Source organism: Marmota marmota, unplaced genomic scaffold, assembly GCF_001458135.2.
Source record: "Marmota marmota marmota unplaced genomic scaffold, marMar, whole genome shotgun sequence".
Taxonomy (NCBI): Eukaryota; Metazoa; Chordata; class Mammalia; order Rodentia; family Sciuridae; genus Marmota; species Marmota marmota.
The window spans coordinates 53,727,180-53,746,521 of NW_025999842.1; positions in this window are offsets into that span (position 1 = coordinate 53,727,180).

Below are 19,342 nucleotides of genomic sequence, written 5' to 3' on the forward strand. Positions count from 1 at the left end.
TAAAGCAAAGAATTCCCATTTGGTTTTTCCAACTTTACTCTCCCTTCTTCCCTGATGACTGGCTTTCTGAAAATATTGGGAGCCCCAATCAATCTATGAGGGCATTGCAATATTAATGCGAAGCAAATATTAAAAAAAAATAAACAACCACAGCAATAAGATAAAAAGCAAACTCCAGTGAGTCCACTTTGTGTGTACAGAAGAAATTCTACTGCTCCTCCTTATAAATAAGGGTTTTGCAATGTGTCGTTCCTTTTCTGCAGGGGAGGGGGTGCTTATTGATGCTGCATCTGTTTTGTCAGAGCGTCAGCTAATGGAGAAAGTTAATTGTGTTGGTTGTAAGGCCACCTGTCACACACATGCCTCATTTCCATACTAATGGTCCAGCAGTGGCAGGCAGTGTGCTCTCTGCAGTAACAGCTCCTGCCTCTTTGGAAATGTGGGCCAAATGTGCCTATGCAGCAACTGTAGGCCTCTTCCGCAATGTCTCTAGTATTGTGTCAACCAGGGCTCAGATTAACCCCCTACTGGCGGCTCCAAGCAGGATTTGCAGTAAAAGTGGGGATGTTGCAAATGCTGCGGAGGGGTGAGGACCAAGTCCATGGTGAACCTGCTGGGAGAAGCAGCTTTAGGGCTTCAAGGTTCTACCTAGGGTCATCCCAGCCCACATGGGAGTATGGGGAGAAGAGAAAGAGAGCTGAAATCCTCCATACTCAACTTCTCCTTTAAGAACAGCCTCTGTTTATTATTTCATTGTAGTACCAAGTCTCTTTTTCCATGAGCATCTTTACCACTTTCCTCACCTTTTTAAATCAATATAGATCCCTAGGAAAACCTACAGATACCTACCTCATTTACAAGGCAAAGGTCAGCTTTAGAGCTCAGAGTAATAATGATTTTCAGTTCTGTTGCCCAAATTATCCCAAACAGCCTGGACTTTAAAAGATCTCCCTGCAGGTACTTCATCCAGTCGTACTTTTTACAAATCATTTGAATCTCAGGCACCGTTGAGGAATCAATGCCCCTGAGAGGAGGCTGATGAATATTTTAGTGGAAAACTATTAGATGCAATTTGAGAAAGGGGGCCTCCCCTCAACGATGCAAGCCAACAAAATGGAGAGCTATTTCTTCCCAGTTCCTAACCCTGAGGATGTAGGAAAATTCCAGGTTTGGTTTCTTTGGGATCCTTTTGTATGTGGCTTTCTGTGACCTTACACAACGATCATAAAGAGATTTGGGGCTAAGCGCCAAATGCTGCAGTGCAGTCTGCTCTTAGAGAGATGGGGAACACATGGGCCAGGCTGCTTACATTTTTTAATGGCCAGTTTTGATGGAATTGAAGATTATTTTAGGCTGGGGCTCTCTCTACTCTGGTATCAGCATACAGTTTGAATGGATGTCACAGTCATTTGGAGAAGCAGTTCAAGTCAGTCTAGTAGTGGTTCTGGTCACAAGTTGAAGATCTAAATTGTGTATTCTCTCTGGGATTGGACCAGTCAGTGCTGCTTTCTTGTAGAGCCCCATGGAAGCCCAGGAACCAGGCTGAGAGGCTGCAGGGTTCAAGCATATCCCTGCCCGGAAGGGCAAAAGACACTGAAAACAGATTAATTTCCTGACTGAGCTCTCTGTTGGAAATGAATTCACCAACATGCTACGTAGGTTTTGAACAGCAATAAAAAAGAAGGGAGCTTCCATCACAATAAGGACCTAGCACAGATTTCATTGAAAAGTTTGGTGGTGTCTGTAGCCACTGTAAATCCAGGATCCTCAACCTCAGCCAGGCCATTGGTACACAAAAGTCCCCTGCATGTCCTGAATTGATAACCTCCCCTCCCCACCATAACTATCCCTAGAGTTTATCATTTTCCCCCAGCTCCCTATTCAGAAGACAGCTTCATTTTTGAACTTCACAGAGAAAATGGGGTGCAATAAACTACACAAACCTTCAGCTCCAAGCTATATCAACAAAGCTTATCTATATACACAGCCATATTTATGACAGTGCTCTTGTCTTAGAAATAAAGGTAACTTCCTTTTTCATCTTCCTTCTTTCTCTTCCTCCTACTCCTTTTTCCCCCTCTCCTCCTCTCTCTTTCTCTGCAACATATATGTGTGCAGGTGCTTATAAGCACACACACACACACACACACAACAGATCAAGCATGCATGACAGATCAGCCTGAGAGCAGATACAAGCACTCCTGGGAAAGTACAATTTTGGTAAATCATCTCTTTCCAAATTGACAGGAGAGATGGGTAACTTGATTAGTAATTACAGTTGTCTAACAAATACTACATCTAGAATTGTAAGAGTGGAGAAGAAGGACATGTGACCAGGTGGAAGATCAGGGATGGCTTCCTAGAGAATGCAAAATTTAGGTAAAGTTCTGAAGAATTTGAGGGAAAAAAAGAAAGAAAGAAAGAAAGAAAGAAAGAAAGAAAGAAAGAAAGAAAGAAAGAGGATAGGAAGGGCAGCAGAATAAAATTGACAATATGATTGATGTATGTACATTCCATGTATGTATTATATGTCAAAATTCATTCTGCTGTCATGTATGACTATAAATAAATAAATAAATAAATAAATAAATAAATAAATAAATAAAAAGTTTGAGCAGAGAGAATAGTATTTATGAAAGGGTTTAACCAGTCCCAGGACCTGAATGTGCTTGGATTTGGTGATAGAGAGACTGTGTGGTACAATAGAAGCTAAAAAGGTCACCAAGAGCCAGTCATGTATTGCTCCATGTAATCAACCAATGGACTCGAATTCTATCTTATAAGTTTTGCAGAGACATTGAGGGATTTAAAAAAAATGTTTTGCAGTGCTAGGGATTAAACCCAGATTCACACAGCTAGACAAGTACTCTACCACAGGGCTACACCTCCATCCCCTATATTAAGGGATTTAGCTGGAAAGGAGTGGGTAGCCACATGGGACGTGAGGAAGGAACAAGGCTATAGTCTGGGGATGAGTTGTTGCAGCTTCCAGGTGAGGAATTTTAAAGATGGCTGTGGGAGAAGAAACCAACACAAAGTAGTGGATTTGTTAGGTCTTAGTGACCAGGTGCTGGGGGAAGAGGGTAGGAAGATGAGTAAAGTGACTGTCAAGTTACAATTTGGGCTACTGGGCAGATGGTGCTAACATTTTGAGATTCTAGGACACAGAACCAATTTTAAGGGAAAGGTACTCAGTCCTCTTTGGACCACATTGACCTTGAAGGATGTGTAAGTGAATCTGTTCAGGAAACTGATTGCTTCATGAGCAGAGTGAGCTAGCCTGGGAATTCTCCAGAATGGTGGTGATGGGAGCCATTGTGATGGGCTCACTGAAGGCGAGCATGTGCCTGAGGTGCACTGGGGGTCAAGGACAGCTCTGGCCAGTACTGATGGTAGAGAAGGAAGAGGTGAATGAAGAGAACCAGAAACAAAGGAGAACTAGAAGGAACAGGGAGGAGGCCACAGAAGAATCAAGAAAAGGGAGTTTCCTAGGAGGCAGAGAGTAGCCTAGAGTGTCAATCATAGAGTCTAAATGGAATGAAAACCTGAAGGTGACTACTGCATCTGCCAACATGTAGGTGGTGGGCAGAGGGGTGGTTCACAGAGGTTCCATGGTGGAAAGAGGAGGTGAGGGCAGGAAACCACCTGCCTGACTCTGTCGTGTCTAGCTGGGTGTCTGGCACTTGGTGGGATTGTTACTAAAGTGACTGAATGAATCTCGTTTTATCTGGAGCTACCACCCTCTCTGTCACCCCAAGTTCCCAAATCTTACAAGTTCTGTGAACAGTGTCTCTGCTACCCATGCCCTGTTCTCTAACTCTTCTGCTATTTTCCTAAGTTTTCTTTTCTCTTGCTTCACTTATTTCTTAACAGGATTTTCTATCTGCATTTCTTCTATTTCTATTCTTTATATATACATTTAGTTATCAATAGACCTTTATTCTATTTATTTATATGGAGTTCTGAGAATCGAACTCAGGGCCTCACATGTGCTAGGCAAGCGTTCTACCATGGAGTCGCAACCCCAGCCCCTATATCTGTTCTTAACATTATTGCCAAATTAATTACCATCACCCTCTTGCCAAAGTGCCTCGTCATGTCAATTTTTTATTGATTCATTTGTTATTTATTTATTTATTTATTTATTTGCTGTGCTGGGGATTGAACCCAGGGTCTTGTGCATACTAGACAAGTGCTCTGTTACTGAGCTACACCCTAACCCCCAATTTTTGTTCATTAAAAGAGCTTCCAGTGTTAGAGGTTTTTTTATTTTATTTTATTTTATTTTTTGATAAGATGGGGACAGGGCATAAGGATCAGAAATGATAGAGGAATTCAGCATTAAAACAGCTAGTTTGGTGTTTAGGCTCTAAGAAGGGAGTGCTTGTGGGGTGTTGATGGATGGTCTGGAAAGTAAGCGACCTCTAGTCATGTTGGGGGTGTCAGGCCAACTGCTGGGAACCTTATAGGGCTCCCCACTACCAGACCTTTGGCTCTATCTGCCTGAGTTTGACATTCAATGCCTTTGAAAAGCTAGCCCCATCTACCTGTTCAAAGAGATATTTTCCCACATATTTTTATAGCCTGAAACCAATCAATGCTGCTATCAAATTAGACTATTTCTACAATAGGCCCAATGCTTTATAAGCAATTTACTGAGTTATTTAAGCTTCTAAAATATCTTTCTGATCCACTGGGAAACTTTAGCACACTTTGAAAGCATGGCTCAAATACTATTTTTTTTTTCTCCCAAGGCTTCTTTTGATTTCACTCTTTCATTCCCCACTTATTTTTGCACTACATTTTAGGTATTTTTTTTAAAGCATGTGATTTTGTTTCCTTTTATAGAATATGAATTTGTTAAGCACAGAGAAGCAACTTTATTAAACAGAGCTTTCAATACCCCAAAAGGGAGCAGAGGTCAGAAATGAAGATCCCTTGGATGCAGTTAGGAGACTTAATGGTTTGCTGGCTATTCTTCAGATAAAACGCTTGTGTTCTGCCATTTGCGATAGTGTTGGCCAATCATTTGCACTCTGTAGGGCGGTTATCTTCAGAAGTCAGGCAGGACAAATACCCCTTACGAATTGCAAGAGACACCTCCACCTGGAAGGGACTCTCCAGCTGAAGAAGCTGTGCATTTAATGCATGTATTGACCAGAAATTTTTTTGCCTCATCTGGTAATGTGTGTGATTGTTTTTCAAAGGAGAAAGTGGTGTTTATTTTGGCCCCTGAGACAGACAGCTTAACACCCTTGAGGAAATCTTAAAACAAACAAACAAAACCAGCATAGATTTGGCAACCTCAGCTCTAAAAGTGCCTCCCTCTAGGAAGTCTCTCCTCACCTCATGGGAAGTCACCACCCTCAGTGATCAAGAACTGCTGCGGCTTCTCAAGGGTTTCCATAAGGGAGCCCTGGAAGGTCGTTCCAGGCCATCAAAGTAGGCCTTTCCATGTGTTGTTGTGGCCCAGAGTTTTCACATAAAGTTTACAATAAATTGTTTGTGTGGGAAGTGTGATTCATTTCCATGGAACCTTATGCAAAGATGTGAATAAGAGAGATTGAGAGAGGTTTAACTGTTGAAAGGAGAATAAGATGCAAACAGTCACAACTTAATGAATAATTTTTAGACTCTTGCCACTACAAGAATGACATATTCTCTCCAAAGTAATGGATTTAGCTATAGATTATTTATTTTAAACAAGCATTTTTTAAATTTGTTCTTTTTAGACATACATGACAGTAGGGTGTATTTTGATATATTATATATACACAGAGTAAATATATTCTAAATAGGATCCCATTCTTATGGTTGTACACGATGTGGAGTTACATTGGTCGTGTATTCATATATAGGAAAGTTAAGTATGATCATTCTACTGTCTTTCCTATTCTCATTCCTCCTCACTTCCCTTCATTTCCCTTTGTCTAATCCAATGAACTTCTATTTTTCCCACCTTTTATTGTATATTAGCATCTGCATATTAGAGAAAGCATTCCACTTTTTTTTTTCTTGTTTTTTTATTTTTTATTTTTTTGAGGGGGGGATTGGCTTATTTCATTTAGCACAATCATCTCCAGTTCCATCCATTCACCAGCAAATGCTATAATTCCATTCTTCTTTATGGCTGAATAATATTCCATTATATGTATATACCATTTTTTTTAAATCCATTCATCTGTTGAAGGGTACCTAGGTAAGAATCAATAAATGGGATGGTATCAAATTAAAAGTTTTCTTCACAGCGAACAATCAAGAATGTGAAGAGACAGCCTATGGATTGAGAGAAAATCTTTACCACCTGCATATCAGATAAAGCTTTAATCTCCAGGATTACAAAGAATTCAAAAACTTAATAATAATTTTTTAAAAAAACCCACAAATAACCCAATCAATAAATGGGCAAAGGAACTGAACAGGCACTTCACAGAATAAATATGAATGGTCAAGAAATAAATGAAAAATTGTTCAACATCACTAGCAATTAGAGAAATGCAAATTAAACTACACTGAGATTTCATCTCCAGTCAGAATGGCAATTATCAAGAATACAAATAACAATAAATGTTGAGGAGAATGTTGGGAAAAGGTACACTCATATATTGTTTGTGGGACTACAAATTGGTCCAACCACTCTGGAAAGCAGTATGGAGATTCCTCAGAAAACCTGGAGTGGAACCACCATCTGACCCAGTTATCCCACTCCTTGTTTTATACCCAAAGTACTTAAAATCAGCATAATACAGTGATGCAGGCACATCAATATTTATAGCAGCTCAATTCCCAATAGCTAAATTGTGGAGTCAACCTAAATGCCCTTCAATAGATGAATGGATAAAGAAAATGTAATATATATTAGATGCCTGGTTGAAGAAAATGTTGTATATATATACAAAATGGAATATTACTTAACCATGGCTTTTTTACAATGACTATAGTGTCGATTGCATATAAAGTCAACTTACAGATTAGATTATTTTAATTGCCTCCTTTTTTGTCTCTCAATTTCACTTTGTCAAGTAGCATATTTTGCTTGTTTCATAAAGGAAAAAAAGTGATTATCCTCAGGTTACTAATGCACAATTTAAAATAAAATTAACTCTTCTCTCCTTTCCCCCTATATATATCTTTCATCAATATCAAACACTTTTAAATAAAATGATGGAGCTGGCCATATAGTCAACATTCAGTAAATATTTCAGTGAGTTGGTGGATATAATACTGAGTATAAGCAAATACCACACTGAGTTTATCACCTTGACAAATATTTTTCAAAATAAAATATCAATAGATATATGTGTAAAAATGACAAATATGGCATACTTTTGCAATAACGTAATAGAAAAAGATTAGAAACAACCTAAATTTTCATCAGCAAGGAACTGGTTATATAGCTACATCTATTATTAGAATACTGTGTAGTTTGCAGTGAACTATCCACATTGTTCTGGAGAGCTCTGCAAGATACTTTATTAAGGAATAAAGCAAAATAGGAAATAGTGTATATAGTACAGCATCATTTGTATTAAATATATACATATATAGACATGTGTTTTGTAAATTCATAAACATTTTCTGGAAGAATAAACAAGGAAATATAGCTGTGTATGCTTCTAGAGAGGGGAACTAGATGTCTGTGGATAGATTGGTGGGAAGATTTATTTTTTACTCTATACCATTTTTTATCTTTTGAAGTTTTGTTATGTACATATGTAATCTGTTCCAGAAGTTAGGTACAAATTTAAGAGAGAATGAATGGTAGTATTGATGCTGGGGAGGAAGAGATAGAGGTGTACACCTTGAAAGCTCATCATGGGGAGGACCTGAGCTAAGTGCTCTGCATGTGTTATTCCTGAGCTTTGTTCCCCACAGCAGTACTGTGAGGGGGATTAAGTACTTTTCCTAAGGACTCACAGCTAATATGAACTGGGTACAGTGCTGTGCTGGTAAATTTTTAACAACCAGAACCACGTGTAAATATCTAAAACAAGTGCTGGTTGATATTTCCATTTATGATACCAAGGCAGACAGAAATGAAACATCTTAGACACGTGTTGGAATGTCACTTGCCTTATCTGTGCCATGAACCATCTCTTTTTTTTTAATATTTATTTATTTATTTATTTTAGTTTTCGGCGGACACAACATCTTTGTTTGTATGTGGTGCTGAGGATCGAACCCGGGCCGCACGCATGCCAGGCAAGCGTGCTACCGCTTGAACCACATCGCCAGCCCGAACCATCTCTTTTTTACAGTTTTTAAATAGTCAATTACTTTCTCAATTTTTTTCCCGCTATGCACAATTTATCAGTGTTCGGACACACTTTGGGATTTAATCTGCATTGCTGATATTCTCTCCATGATTTTTTATAGTTTAGGCCATCGACAAAATAACAAATTAAGCCCCAGTTTGTAGTGTTTGTCTCTGTCTATGCTTTACTCCACCATGGCTGGTTTCAAGCTACCAATCCTGAGTGCACAGGGAAAGAGATGCAGAAGAACACACATGACCTAGGATTTCCATCTCGTAGGTACAAAAATATAGATCAACCCAAGAACATAGACAATAGTAATAGAATTGGGAAATGATGACTTTTGAATTTATGTTGCCTTTATTATTATTTTTTAAAAATATATTTTTAATATCTTTATTTATTTATTTATTTATTTATTTATTTATTAATGTGGTGCTAAGAATCGAATCCAGTGCCTCATGCTTGCCAAGCAAGTGCTCAACCACTGAGCTACAACCTCAGCCTCTATATTGCCTTTATTTTTAATGTGACTTTTTACTTGTAAGTTTGTAGAAATTTGTTTTAATGAAGTCTGTGTTTAACGATGAACTTGCAAAATTCCCTAAAAATTGGCTCATGCAGCACAAACCAGATCCACTGAATGGAGACAGTACTGAACCCAGATCTTTCTGACTTCATTGTCTGGGCTTCTAAATCCTTTTGCCACACTCTTCCATTCCCTCAACAGTCACTGAGTTCAGCCACTTGTCAGGCATGATGGCCTGTAAAATATCATTGCTCCAAGCTGCCCTTCCCTCAGTTTCCCAGTCATTATCTGAAAAATGTCAGAAAGATGCATCTTCTATGTAATGGTTTCTCTTTTTGTTTCTGTTAGCCACAAAGTTCCCAAGTTATCTAGGACAAAGCTACACCATGTTAATCCCCGCCCTCTTTGTTGGTACCTTGCTGTGGATGTTCATGATTTGAGCATCTGCATTGAGGCAAATGGCTGCTAGGGTGAGTTGGAGAAGCTCAGACCTCTAGAGGCACAAGCCAGGAAGCCAGGCTTTTAGTAACAGGGAAAGGGGTGGAAAAAAATAATTACAGGATGTACCATTCTTATATTCTTTGATTGTTAGAACTATTCTACTTGATAGTTCTAGTGTGAGAATGGGTCCTTTAATTTTGGCTGTGTTCGATCTGCCTGCAGGAGCATTTACATTATAATTGTGAAATTTGTATTTGGCACTATGGAGTATTTGGTACATTTGTATCTGTAGTCCTAATGGTGTTTTCTCACTAAATATTGTGGGGGTTTTTTATTAAAAAAAAAACAAAAAGTAATGGACATTTTATATGTAATTTCTTATGTCTTCCAAAGTCAAGAATGCAGGTAGGATGAATGATTTGGCTGTTACAGGCAGAGGTCCTAAGATCATAATTGGCTCTGATACAGTGCATGTGCTCAGGCAAATTAAGTCTCCAATTTGGCTTCTCCTCTACTGGTCTGTCAGGAGCATGAAATGAAAAAACTTGTGCACATTTGTAACAGTACCAGATTCACAAAGGCTAAGCTTATTGGTGCCCACCTAGGGCTCAAGACAAGAGCTTGAAATGCAGAATCTGCAAATACTGAATTAATACTTCACTCACCCCTAAGAGTGTATTTGTCCAAATCTAATTTGGGGAGAAAATAAGATTTTGTTGTTGTTGTTGTTGTTTTCATGACCATGAGATCACCGACCTTTATTTTTGAAAACTCACATAATTGATTCTTTGTTTAATTTAGTTGGTAAAATTTACTTGTATTAATTGCTAATCATGGGTGTGCTCTGAGTATATGAAGTGAGAAATTCTGTTCATTTTTTTCCAGGTACCATCTCCATCCACTTGTTGCATTTTATCCTGTTTATAGTCAGCAAGTGGCTCACCATATCTACATTCATTTATTCAGTAAATATTTGCCAAGGGCATACCTTGTACTGGCTCTGCACTAGGGGCTGAGAGAAGTCCTAGAATGATTATCAGACTTATAGAAAGATATTGTACAACACATAATTACACTGAAAATGTATTTGCTGTCTATTTGATATCAAACTCTTCCTGGGCATCGTTTTTTCAGCTGGTAAGGCTGAATCATGGTATTCATCTTCATATAGTTTTTTACCACGTGAAGGATCCAGTCAAATATCCCTCAAATGACCACAGAAGTGTGGTGAGAGCTATCAGCATATCCAAGGTGCAGACAGGTATTCCTTAAGAAGTGGCTTCCTTGGTGGGATGTGAAGGCAAGTTAGTCCAGCAACTTTTCTGCCTTGGAGGTGTTTTGGGGTAAGGGATCAGCCTTTTGGAAGGTTCTGAGGTGGAAAGCAGCTTGGTGATTTTGTTGGGCTGTTGCATAATAGAACAATTTACAGAAGACGTGAAGGGAGAGTTTCCAGGGGGACCCAGCTGCACCTCTAGTCCAAGATTCCCTGAGTTACCAGCTATTCTTACAGCCCTTTACTTAAGCACTAGCTTAGTTCATTTCAATTATTTGTGAGTAGAAACAGTCCTAACTAAGAAAAACACCTAGCAAATCCTAAAGGAGTGCAAATAAATAGAAGTTTTCATCTTTTGGAGAGAAGGGTAATCCAATTTTAGAATTGGCTTAGTGAGAAAAACCTTGTATTATCAAAGCTTCCTTTCGGCAGTCTCTTAGATCACCCACCAAGACTTACACTGACCAGTATTGGGGAGAGAAGCAGGCCCACAGAGGAGGATTTTCAAAAATAAAGGTCAATGATCTAATGGTCATGAAAAAAAACCTTATTTTCACCCCAAATGAGATTTGGACAAATGCACTCTTAGACAGGGGTGCATGAAGTATGAATTCGGTATTTGTAGACTCTACATTTCAAGTTCTTGTCTTAAGCCCTAGGTGGGCACCAATAAGCTTAGCCTTTGTGAATCTGGTACTGTTACAAGTGTGCACAAGTTATTTCATTTCATGCTCCTGACAGCCCAGTGAGGCTCCCTCTTCTGCTGTCCTAGGGTGCAGAGATGGTGCCTGCAATACCAGGACACTAGCACTTCTCACTCTTCTGTTAGCTAATCGTGCCCCACTGAGTTTATGTTGGGTGTATTTGTGTGAGTTGAATGGTGCTTCATTGATAGTTCATAGATAAAGACCCTTGTAGTCACTCCAGAGAGAGAGACAGAATGGGTTTCCTTTTTCCTTAAAATTTGGTTCAAGTAACAAGACTTGAACCATGCACCCAGAGAATAAGTAGAGGTTTATGACTCACATAATGAGGTTTTCTCGGGGCAGGGGTGGCAGGCTCCCGAGCAGGTTAAAAATTGACTTGATAGGGTAGTGAAAGGACGATGGCCTGTCTTTATTGTGGCTTGGGGGACGGGTCAGGGAAGGTTCCTGGGTGTAGTCAAGACTTGTGTGATTTGAACCAAGGAAGGGAACACCCAGGCTTTCTTCTCAACCTGTACAGATATGGGCCAAGAGGGGCAGAGTGAGGACTGGGGCTTGAAAGTTGTTTACAAACATCAAACGTGGAATCAGATTATTTATTATGGAGACATTTTATGGTATTGTATCTTTTCTGCTTCTGACTTACAGTACTGCAGCTTCAAGGATTCTATACATCAGCACATATCTTTGTGCTAATTTCTACACTGGAGTATCAAACAGGTCTGGAAGGGAGCGAGGTAGCACACCCCAATAAAACAATTTGAAGGGAGTTTAATAAAGAGTCAATTAATAAAAGTGTGCAGTAGACTCAAGAAATACTGCAATACCCTGGGATGAGTACTAACATTTGGGGCTCCATTTGATCTCCATTCCTGCTAGAGGAGGCCGAAGAAGGATTGTCAGAATCTGGGGCAGAGGAGATGTCTAAAGGGCGGCTTAATAAAAGCTTTGCACTTAGGTCAAGGACATCAGCCACATATCAAGATGTCCTCAAGGAAGGAGCCCAAGAGTCCATAATAAATACCTCTGCCTTTCCTTCCTTCTTCTCTGTGATCTGCAGAACCCACATTGACCAACCTGATCAGAAGTCCAAGGGCAAGTCTGCTCACCAAAGAAGCCTGTAACATCTAGCTCCCAGAACACAAAGCTGGGATGGAGAGTGGAGGTGGTATCTGCAGAAGCAGGAGATTTCCAGTTTAAGATTCTTTAGGCAATAGGATGGAAATCTGAGTCTACCAGTAGATAACATGGTCGAAGGGTTTATTCCCCTGTTACCCATTCCCCTGGGAAGGTCAATAGGTCTTAGTATGTAACATACAAAATTTATGCTGCTTTTAATGGTCTTTTCATTACAAGTATAGCAATAATTAGGAGCATGTAAAAACATATTTTGGGTTCTCATTCTTTCTTTTAAATTATAGTCACTCTCAGTATCTATCTATAGAGGATTGGTTCTTGGACTTCCAGCATACCAAAACCTGCAGGTGCTCAAATTTCTTACATAAAATGGTGTAGTATTGCATATAACCTATGAACATTCTTTTGTACACATTCAGTCATCTCTAGACTTCTTACAATACCAAATAAAATGTAAATGCTATATAAATAATTGTTATACTATATTGTTTAAGGAATAACCTCAAGAAAAATGCCTGTGCCTGTTTAATACAGATGCAATTTTTAAAAATATTTATTTTTTTAGTTTTAGGTGAACACAATATCTTTATTTTATTTTTATGTGGTGCTGAGGATCGGTTGAACCCAGTGCCTCACACATGCTAGGCGAGCACTCTACCACTGAGCCACAGCCCCAGCCCCAGGTGTGATTTTTTTTCCAAATATTTTCAATCCACAATTGGTTGACTCTCTCTATATATATGTGTATGTATATTTATAGTTAAGAGATGGAGCCACAGATAGAGAGGGCCAGCTGTAATGTTAGAAGTTCAGAGTGAAGAAAGCTAGAACACCTGGAATTCCAGCTACTGAGGAGTCTGAGGCAGGAAGATGGCAAGTTTGAGACCAGCCTGGGCAACGTCTTAAGTCTCAGTTTCAAAATAAAATAAGAAGCAGCAGCTGGAGATGTAGCTCAGTGATATAGTGCTTGCCCAGCATGTACAAGGCTTAGGGCCAATCTCTAGTGCTTGCTGGGGGGTGGGGGGAAGAGGAGCCAAACTATGACAATATGCAAATTTATATGGTGATATACACCAGTGCCTTGGATATGGTGATAGCTCAATAAATATTTACTCATCAAAAAAAAAAAAAAATCTGAAGAATCACAGCAGAAAACATCCATTGAAAAATTTGATGAACAACATTGGTATTTACAGAAACTGTCTTAGAGCAAGTGGTTTGTCTTGTCCATTTTGTCCATACCAATGCTTAATTTCTTTATCAGAGTGTCCCATCTGCTTGCCACACAGCCTATGCTAATTAATTCCTGTATTTGGGAGTATGCACACACCAGACAGGAGTACCGAGGCTAACTGGCCATAAAGCAGTTGTCTGCTCCTATTCCCACTCTTTTCCTATAGAGTCAAAATGGAACGTCAGCACAAATTGGAAACAACACAACAGCTTTTCTGAAATTTATTTTCCGTTCTAAAATGCATTTGCATTTTCAAATACTTGTTTTTGGCCTTAGTTTTCATGCAATTTTGTTTATAGCACTAGAAATAGAGCAATGTGACTTTTTGTTCCTTTTATTACTCCACTCTGATGCCCAGAGGAATGATGTCAAAATCATTAAACAAATGGCAGAAAGCGATCAATGTTCTCAAATAAAAGGTCACACAATAAGGAAAGATGAAAGTAAAATGCAGAATATCACTCATTGGTTTGGCTTGAAAATCTTCAAATTTTCATCAATCTATAAGGAAAACACGAAAATGAGAAGAACAGCATTGTTTGGCTGTTTAGATGTGTAATTTCTATTCAGCAATGGACTGAGTTGGCTGATTTATAGATATTTTTGAAAAGCTCTTTGGGTTTAAAAAACAGGGGGTGTAGTAGGGGAAAAAGTGCAGTTGAACCTAAACTTTCCTAATAGTTTGACCAGCAATGATTCCCTAGACTCTGAAAGCTTCAGATTTATTCTGACGCATGTTCAGTATAGGAAAAATCATGCAAGAAGAAAAACATTTCTGAATAAACAATTTGAATGTGTTTCAAAGATAGAAATAAACGTGTGTCAAGCCTGGCCTTGGAGCCAGGAGCCTTCCTAAAATGTCAGGACAATGCATTTGGCTTCTAAGTTAATATTAAGACAGAGTGGTCACAGGCGTGTTTGGTAAGGATGTTTTCTTGGCAAGTCTGGCTGGCAGCCTAATTGATGATGTGCTGATGTGTATAGTGGTCAATTAGTGTCAGATCAGAATGAAATAAATCTATATGGCAATGCGTTTTTCAGAGGCAGCTGTCACTTGAACGTGTTGACACAAAATATTTGTTTTCTGTTGCATACATATTGGACTCTTTAAAATGCTGTTAAGTAAAATGCTAGCCTGAGTGGAGAAATGGCACTCAGCATACCTCAAATATAATGTAGGCTGAAAAATCCCATGTGATAAACACCTCTAGGTGATGTCTGCCCATGTGTGAAGTCAGTCCCCAAAGGCACAATATTGGAAGTAATTTTAGAGCAATGGTGGACTTTATCTGATTGTCCCTCAATATTGTGCATGTATACATATGTATATGCATATATAAACATATATATGTATATGTATGAACATATATGTATATATGTTTATATATAATATATAAACACATATATTTGTTTATATATAAATATATGTATATGTATAAATTATTGAGTATATAGTATATATGTATATACTATATATGTATATATAAACAACCATATATAAGCTATGTATATATGTGTATATATAAAAACTATATATATTATATATAATATATAAAACATGTATGTTTACATATATACATATACATGTTTATATATGTATGTACATATATACAGTTTATATATGTATACTATATATATTATATTTATATATATAAATATATATATTATATATGTATTTTTTTTTCTGGTAGGAATAGTTGGATGAAAAAAACAAACCTGCGTTTCCAAGCTGTGATATTTTTATTTTTTTATTTATTTTTCTCTTTATTTTTTTAAATTTTTTCTAAATTTTTTTATTATTATTAGTTGTTCAAAACATTACAAAGCTCTTGACATATCATATTTTATACATTTGATTCAAGTGGATTATGAACTCCCATTTTTACCCTGTATACAGATTGCAGAATTACATCAGTTGTGATATTTTTAAAGTGTTTTCCTTTTTCTACCTTAAAAAGTAAAATTTCCCCTGGTTATTTAATAAATACATAAATTGGAACCATTTTGATGTTTTTTGTTTGTATATTCTTTTTATTATTCTTAAAGGAAATTAAGGTCTTTGTATTTTGTTAACTTAAAAAATGAATAATTGTATTTTCTCTTCCCCCTCTTTTCTCTTTCTCTCTCTTGCACACTACCACAAACTCTCTCTCTCTCTCTCTCTCTCTCTCTCACACACACACACACACACTGCACAGAAGAAGGAGCTACTTAGACAGTATTGTTTTGTAGGTACATGAAACTGGCATATGATAAGAGTTAACTTCAATCAGTTCTTATATTCTGGTTTTGGCCTGTGAAACAGAGGCAGAGCCTATAACTTTAAACAAGTAAATTCCTTTAGCTGATAGAGAGGGATTAGATAAAGGAGATGCTATGACAATGCTTATGGATGGTAGGACTCTCAATCAAGAGCTTGCCATGGTCTTCTAAGAAGTTTTCCAAATTCTCTTTCTTCTCCTTACTCCTGGGCTCATAGAAACTCGCAACTGAATGGAGGAAGCTGTCATGAGATTTGGACTAGATTTATGAGGAAAAGGGAAAGAAACTGCAGAGATCTATTTTTTTAAACCCATCTTTTCTATATTTAGGAAGAAAGAAGTAAAAGTCATCTGACAGATCATTATTGAGGAGGGACCAGGGAACCTGCAAACCAGAGATGCAGTTGTAGCTGCACTGTGTCTCCTTTAGTTGGAGGGATGACTAGTGAAATAGTGTTGATTGATATAAACCAATTTCTCCTTTCCTAGCACTTATTATATATGTATATATACTCTTCATTCTGCATATCTTAGAGAGATGAAAGACAGAAGCAGGTATTTACCAAGCATTTGTTCACTGAATTAATTTTAAAAAGTTCTATTGATTGTATTGTATCATTTAAATTATAAATTGTTTAAAAAGGACAAGGCTTAAATCTTGGTGTAACTGGTTTTTTTTCTTTCTATTTTTCTGATAAAGTATATTAAGTATAGGTAATACATAAATAAAGTAAATCAATATTTGGTTAAATATACACTGTTCTGTTAATTAATCTTTATTTTGCTTTTTCAGTACTGGAGATTGAACTCAGAGGTGCCATACCTTTAAACTACATCCTCAGCCATTTATTTATTTATTTATTTATTTTTAGACAGGGTCTCACTAAGTTCCTAAGGCTGGCCTTGAAGTAGTACTCCTCTTGCGTCAGCCTCATTAGTTGCTGGGTTTACAGGCATGCACTACTGCACCTGGCAAAATCATCATAGTTTTGTTGAAAAAATTGAAAATTCATCTGGTCATAAATTTATTTTTTTCTTTATAAAAACTTGTGGTTTTTTAAGGTATACATGACAATAAAATATATTTTGACATATACATACATGGAGTACAACTTATTCATAATTTTAATCCTACCTATTTGTTATTCAGGTCCAAATCTACAGATTACCTAAAATATATCCACTGACCCCTGCTGGTAGTCTCTGGAATTGCAGAAAGAGAGACTGATGCCACACTCCTGAAGAAAGTGACTTGCAATGTCTAATCCACTTCAATTAGCATAATTTCTATAAACACTTTTCACTTTGGGGGCAACCACAACATATAGGATTAGCTTAGCAGTGGCTTTATTGTTGCTAAGGACATGTAACTGGGGGGATGGGTGGATCATAGATGGTGGAATAGAGGATGCTGCTCCATGGCATGAAACCAAGAAAGTGGATAGGCAATTTCTCAACCAGTTTAGGTACTGGAAACCTTTAGAGACACTATAGGTACACAAGGTAGAAACTCTATTGCCTAAGATCCATACTGTTAAATGGGTAGACATACAAACAACATGAAAAATCAAGGGGACCATTCACATCAAACAAACTGACATACTCCAATAACAGAATCCAATAACACCACAGTGGAAGAAATGTCAGAGAAGGAGTTTAGAATGTATGTGGCTAAACTGATCTGTGAGGTAAGGGATGATATAAGGAGTGAGATCAGAGAAAAAATACAGGAAGTGAAAGATCACTTCAATAAAGACATAGAGATCCGTGGGGGGGGGGGGGGGAACAAGCAGAAATCCTCAAAATGAAGGAGTCAAAAAACAAAACAAAACAAATTAAAAACTCAAATGAAAGTATCACCAACAAACTAGATCATTTAGAAGACAAAATATATAATCTTGAAAACAAAGTTGAATATGGAGAAATGATATTAAGAGACAATGAGCAGAAACTCCAAGAAATATGAGAAAACCTGAAAAGACCAAATTTAAGATTTATTGTGATAGATGAAGACTCAGAGATGCAAACCAAAGGAATGCAAAATCTTTTCAATGAAATAATATCAGAAAATTTCCCAAACCTAAAGAATCAAATGAAAAATACATTCAGGAGGCTTACAAATCCCCAAATATACAAAATTACAACAGACCCACACCAAAGGCACATTATTATGAAAATTCCTAACAGAATAAGGATTGAATTTTAAAGGCTACTGGAGAAAATCTACAGTAATATTTAGAGGGGAAACCAACTGGGATCTCAGCTGATCTCTCAACCCAGACACTCAAAACTAGGAGGACTTAGAATAATATATACTAATTTTTGAAAGAAAATGGATGCCAGTCAAGAATAATACACCAAGCAAAATTAATTATCAGAATTGATGATGAAATAAAAACCTTCCATGATAAACAAAAGTTAAAAGAATTCACAACTAGAAAGCTTACGCTACAAAACATACTCAATTAGGCTGGGTATGGCAGTACAAGGGTATGGTGGTACAAGGGTATAGTGGTGCATGCCTGTAATCCCAGCAGCTCGGGAGGCTGAGGCAAGAGGATCATGACTTCAAAGTGAGCCTCATAAAGGGTGAGGTGCTAAGCAACTCAGTGAGACTCTGTCTCTAAATAAAATACAAAATAGGGCTGAGGATGTGGCTCAGTGGTTAAATGCTCCTTAGTTCAATACCTGGTAACCCCTCCCCCCCGAGGGGAAAAAAAACTACTCAATAAGATATTTCATGAAGATGAAATTAAAAATAAAAGTAAAAATCAGCCAGGAAGAATTAAACTAAAAGAACAGCAAATCAATGGAGAAACTAATTCAAATTAAAAAACCATATATATCAAGATGACAGGGAATAAAAATCATATCTCAATAATAACATTGAATGTAAATGGCCTGAATTTATCAATCAAAAGACATAGACTGGCAGATTGGATTAAAAAACAAGACCCAACAATATGCTGTCTCCAAGAGATTCACCATATAGGGAAAGACATCCACAGACTGAGGGTAAAAGGATGGGAAAAACATTATTAACATCAATCTTGTAAACAAGCAGATGTTTCTATCCTCACATCAGATAAAGTGGACTTTAAGCCAAAGTTAATCAGAAGGGACAAAGAGGGATATTTTATACTGCTTAAGGGAATTATAAATCAACAAGACATAACATTTGTAAATATTTATGCCCCAAACAATGGAGCATCTACGTACATCAAACAAACCCTTCTCAATTTCAAGAAACAAATAGACCACAACACAGTAATACTGAGTGACTTTAACACATCTCTCTCACCACTGGATAAGTCCTCCAAACCAAAAGTAAATAAGGAAACTATATAAATAAAAAATACAATAATTTAATAATTTAGAATTAATAGATATATACCCATCAATGATTGAATATACTTTCTTCTCAGTAGTGCATGGATCCTTCTCTAAAATAGACCATATCTTAGGCCACAAAGCAATTCTCAGCAAATACAAAAAAAAAAAAAAAATA